Below are 6,284 nucleotides of genomic sequence, written 5' to 3' on the forward strand. Positions count from 1 at the left end.
GTCTCTTTTCTTTTCTAATATATCCATTTAAGGCTATAAATTTTCCTCTTAGGATTTCTTTAGTTGCACTCCACGATTTTTAATATGCAATATTTTCATTAGTATTAAGATCCAAATATATTTTTTATTAAAATATCTTTTGTGACCCATGGGTTATTTAAAATTATGTTTCTTAATTTCCAAACACATAAAAACATACTAGAAATCCTTTTGTTGTCGATTTCTACTTTAATTGCAGTATGATCAAAGAATGTATTGCATATGATTTAAACCTTTTAAATTTGTTGAGACTTGCTTTATGGCCCTAAATACAGCCAGCATTTGTAACACTATGCTTAAAAATAGTGTGTGTATATTATGTAGCTTCCGAATACAATGTTCTATATATGCCTGTTAGGCCAAGTTATTTTAATTTAATCTTCTATATCACTATCAACTTTTTGTCTTCTTGGTTCATTAGTTTCTTAGAAGCATTATCAAAATTTCTCACTATGATTGTAAATGTATCTATTTCTACTCGTAGTTCTAGAAATTATTGCTTTATATATTTTGATCTTGTGTTATTAAGTCCATACACCTTTATAATTGTTATAACTTCTTGGTCAATTGCAGTTCTTATCATTATGAAATAACATTTTATACCTACTCATTCTTTTTGCCTTCAAGTCTATTTTGTTTGATATTAATACAGCCACAGCAGCTTCCTTTTACTTAGTAATTTCATGGTATTCCTTTTTCTATCTTTTTAAAATTTCAACCTTACTGTATCTTTCTATTATAAATGTGTCTCTTATAAATAGAATTTAGTTGGATTATTCTTGTCCAGACTGATATTCATGGTCTTTTAAGTGAAACATTTAGTTCACTTATATCAGCGATGTTAACTGCTGTATTGTTCTGGTCATTCTAGTTGTCTCAGGTGTTCAAAATGTTCCTTCCTTTCCTTTCTTGCTTTTTTTGGATTCATTGAGTAATTTTTAATCATTCCATTTTGTTCTTTCTCCAAGTTTGACACTTATAATCTCCATTTCTAATCTAAATATTAGAACGTACATGACTAATTTATAAAATCTGGAATTTATCAATACCTTTACTTTCTTTTCAGACAATGTAAAGATCTTATGCCACTTTAGCTCCATATAGACCGTCCCAACTTACATATTATTGTTTTCAAGTATTTTAATTTTAACTTTTACCTCAAAACTCAGAAGGCATTATTATTATATTAGTTAGTAAATGTTCATTCAGTTTTACCCATAAACTTAATACTTTCTTGTTCTTTATTCTTTCTAACAAGGCAAATTTTTGGTCTGACAGAAGTACATCCTTTATAATTTCCTTTCTTGAGTATTACTTGTGATAGATTTTTCTCAGTTTTAGTATTTTTATCCTAAATCCTAAGATGTAATTTTGTTGAATTGGTGGTTGTTTACTTGAACATGGCAAAGATGACATTTTACTGCCTTGTATTTTTTTTTCAATTTACTGTTAAGAAGTCAGCTATTAATATAATTGGCACTCTTTGAAATAACCTTTTCTTTCTTTTCTTGTTGCCTTAATTTTTTTGTTATATTTTTGAATACTACAGTTTCATCATGATGTGTGAAAGTTAGATTTCCTTTAATTCACTCCTCTTGGACTTCACTGGTCTTCTTAGATCTATAGGTTGTTATCTTTTAATATTTCTGGGAAATTTCTCTTCAAATATTGTCAATTGCCCAATTCCCTCTCACTCTCTTCTTCTTCTTCTTCTAGGTAAACATATCTTAGACCTTCTCTCTCTGTAATTAATTCCACTTTGTCTCATTTCTATATTTTCCTTTTGACTTCCTGTTCTGCATTCTAAATACTTACTAATTCTTTCTTTAGCTTAGTCCAATCTGTTAATGTAGTTTTAATTTCTAGAAGTTATATAATTTTTAAAATTTTCTCAAATCTGCTAGGTCAATTCTTTTGGTTTTCTATACCATGAAGAAAATTTTAAGCTCCTATTTTATTTCTTCAAACATAGTAAACGTACTTAATTTCTCATAGCTGTCTGATAATTTAATTATCTGAAGTCTCATTGGATCTGGGTCTCTCTTATCTCTCATTCATGATATTTTGCTTCCTTATATGCTGGGTTATTTTACACCATGTCCATGAAAAATGGTTTGAGGGGATTCTTGAGGCCTGAATAAGAATTCCATTTTCCATGGAGGATTTGACTTTATTTTTGACAGAAACCTAAAGTCCTAAAGTTGCTGTCAGTCTGGGAGTACTTTAAACTAAATTCAAGTTTGGAATTTCATGGACTTGCACAGGTGATGTGAATTCAGGCTGCAAACCCATAGCGGGACCATCTTGCGGTTTGAATTCTTCAGGGATTTCCCCCTGCTCTTTTTAGTGCCAAGGTAAATTTCCTTTTAGTTATCTAGGAGAATGGCAGGTTTACTTCTGTTTTATCCTTACATTGATGTCATAATCCTTTGGGGTTCCAGTTCAATTTGAGGGAACTCTTCCTATTAGACTCCTCAACTGGTCTTTGACTTCTGTCCCTCTTGCCCCATGAGGCTGTCAAACCCTAAGTTTACCTTTGCCAGAATCAGCAAATACGCTCAGAGCAAAGGATTTCTTCCATTAACTTTTCTGAATTATCATGTTTCCTTAGATTTTGAACTGGTCATTCCTTTCTTTATTGTCATATATTTTATGCTTTCAAGATTTTAAAAATATGTATTTTATCTATCTTCTCTAGTTGTTTTCAGCAGATGGCTTGGCCCAATTAATCTTGTCTGCCATTTTTCTGAAATAGGAAGTCCTCAAACCCTTTTATTTTCTTTGAGGAGAGTTTTCCTCCTCTGAAATAGATTCCTGTATTTTGGAGTGTGATGGTCCAACTACTCTGTGTACGGGCTTTCGGACAATCCTCCTCTCTATTTTTGTCAATCTCACATCTCTCTCTTGTGCTCTGGTATCTCCAAGTTCTAAGGGTCTCTTAAGCTCTCTCTTTAAGAACATCTCGTTCTTCATAGATTCCAGGAGGCAGTTTTATTCACCCCGCTTTGTCAGTTACCACTCTTTAATCTGCCTTATGCCCTGAAGATAGTGATTGGAATCTCTCTGCTATGTGGCTATCTTGTGCTCAATCTACATCTCTAAACAGTAATCCTCTTTACTCTTTAGTGCACAGTAACCTGAATTTTGCCTCCATCACTCTCCTGAAACTATCTTTGGCAAGGTCACCCAACCACAACCTCCATGCTGCTAAAATCGATGGATATTTGCCACTTCTCATTTTCCTTGACATATCCACTGAATTTAATGCACTTGACCAATCCCTCCTTGAAACATTGTGTTCTCTTTCCTTACATGACAGCATACTGTCCTGATTCTCTATGTACCTCCCTGGGCATTTGTTTGCTGGCTCTTTCTCCTAACCAACATGTAAATGGGCACTGAACCCAGGCTCAAAGGACCTGATTTTTATTTTTGACTCTATTCAGTTTGAACAAATGACTTCCACTCTCTGAACCTCAGTTTATGATTTCTATAATCACTTTCAGTTCTAAATTTTAATAATTCCATATTTTTGAAGACCTTTTCAGGAATGTCAATGATAGTAAATAATTTCCCTGAAAGCTTAGTAAGACCACACTAGTTCTGGCCAACAATATTTAATGTTATATTCTAGAAAAGGAAAGTTGCTTAGAGGAAACTTGCTGTGTATTATGTGTGACCAAATGCTTTTTCATGGAACCCATCCTGTATGGGAGTGTGGGTTTAGACAGAAATGTTTAGTAACCTTACATGGAGCTATGTTAGAAAGAGGTTTAGCAAAAAAAAATCACAGCATCAGTCCCCTCCTGGAATCACAGGGGAATGCCCTGTTTGACAGATATATTTAGAAGGCCATCTTGACATATCAATCTTCGGCAAATGAATTGTGTGTCTTCGTACTCTATAAGAATTATGACATCTTTCCTTTTATAATTTAGTCTCCAATTTGAGATCTAAAATCAAATTACCATGAAACTCTGATGGTTAGGGAAAAGATTAGGTTTTTTTTTTTAGTTCCTTTTTTTTGTGGTAAAGTATCTGACATTCCCAGATATGTTGGCATTTTTCATGAGCTGAATTTTCTTATGTGATGTAATTTTTTTGGGAAAAGTAGACATTAAGTTTATGCTCAAATGAGAGAAAAGGACATCTTACTCATTTTGGTAATGCTTGTTGAGAAAGAGTTGTAACACTCTAAGATGGTTTAAATCTGATTTATAATTCAGTATTGTCCAATAGTACTTTCTGTGATGAAGGAAATATTCTCTATCTTTAATACAGAAACCACCAGCCCAATATGACTACTGAACACTTGAAATGCAGCTAGGTCAACCAAGGAAGTGACACTTTAATCTAATTTAATTCTTAATTTAGATTTAGATTTAAATCATCACATGTGGCTGCTGGCTACAATAGTGGACTGAACAGTTTTGAGAATAGGTTTTAGTTTTTCCAACTGTACAATCTTTTTTATAATTGAGCTTATTGGGGTAACATTGGTTAATACAATTATATAATTTTCAGGTGTACATTATAATTTGACATCTGCATATTCTATTGTGTGTTTACCACCCAAAGTCTCATTTCCTTCAGCTACCATATATTTGATCCCATTTACCCACTTCACCATCCTCCTAAACCCTATATTTGACCCCCTTTAACCTGTCTACCTCCTCCCTCCTCCCCCACCCCACTTATAACCGCTAGTCTATAGTCCTCTGGTAACCACTAGCCTATAGTCCTTGTCCATGAGTCTCTGTTTGTCCTGCTCATTTGTTGCTTTAGGTTTATATCCCACATATAAGTGATATCATGCGATTTTCAACCTTTCCCGTCTGACTTGTTTCGCTTAGCATGATTATCTCGAGGTCCATCCATGTTGTCGCAACTGGCAGTATTTCATCTCTTCTCAGGGCTGAGTAATATTCCATTGTATATCTGTACCACAGCTCTAGCTGTACAATCTTGAGTTCGGGGTGCATGTGAGAATGAAACAGATGATTTCCATGGGCTTCCTTGTTTCTAAAGACTCTGCCCCTCTTTCTGTTCTGCCACCTCTTCAGAGAGGAAGATATCCTCTGAATAATAGGGAGCCAATAAGGAAGCGAGAATGGCAGGACAGGCTGGCTGGTGAAACAAGAGAGGACTGAGTTCAGACCCACCCCTAATATTTGCAGGTTCCAGGACAAGAGAACACGAAGGGCCGTGTATTTATGTCTAAATATTTAAGAGTTTTAAATGAATCTAACAAGATGTTAAATAAAAATATGCTCTGTCCTCCTAGTTTATACAATTATACTTTCCTGATGACCAGAAGGGTAAGTTCAAATTTAAACTTCTTAAGCTCCTCAGATTCTATGTTTGAACTTGATAGGGAAAATCAGCCCTCAACTCTTTGCTTGAGGGTTTTCCTCTTCTCTTCCCACTCTCATTCCATCCAACACTGTGAGGGATATCATTTACATGATTTTGGACACCTAGGCATGTACATCCATACCCACAAGCAGTCACCTCTTGGCTACCTCTTGGGTCTAAGGTTACACATGTTAATGACTCATTCTACCCTCAGAAAGATATACCTGGAAGCAAACTAGGGGAAGTTTAGGTAGAGAATTATGCAGTCCTGGGTAACTTGAGCATGGTCTAAAAGTGGGGATCTCAACTCTGGTAGCAGAACCCCTTGACCCTTTAGGAGTCCTTGCCTCTGCCATGGGTAATTCACTTAAGCAGCTATTTCTCTGGCCCTCCTTCAGCCATGCCACTCCTTAAAAGGCAGTTTGCATGGCAAGGGCCATCTCTGCCTGGTGCTAAGGGTAGTTCTATCTGAGTCTAAGTCTGAAGAGTTATGACAAACTTAACCTTAAATAAGAGATACAGCCCCCACACTGTGTGGTGGAAGAGCTACATGTGTGGACAATATACCTGAGAAACCCCAAGGTGGAGAAAGCCCAGGCCTTGAAGAGAGAGAGAGATGATGGAGGAATTTGCCTGGTAGGAAAAGGAGGAAAGAAATAAAGCCATTTCAGGCAGATAGTGCCTTTTCACTTCAGAAGATATGATGGAGTATAAGGCAGAGGGTGAAGCCAACAGTGGAGGAAAGACTTGCAGTCAGGAAAATAGGTTGGGGCCAGGTTGGAAAGAGTTTTAATAAATATCATTTTAATATAAGCTCAAACGGACACATATGTCTTGTCCACCACCATGTCCCTCACCAGTCTTAGCGTACTTCCTGGCCCAGCATGGTG

This window comes from Pteropus alecto, unplaced genomic scaffold, assembly GCF_000325575.1.
Source record: "Pteropus alecto unplaced genomic scaffold, ASM32557v1 scaffold749, whole genome shotgun sequence".
Taxonomy (NCBI): Eukaryota; Metazoa; Chordata; class Mammalia; order Chiroptera; family Pteropodidae; genus Pteropus; species Pteropus alecto.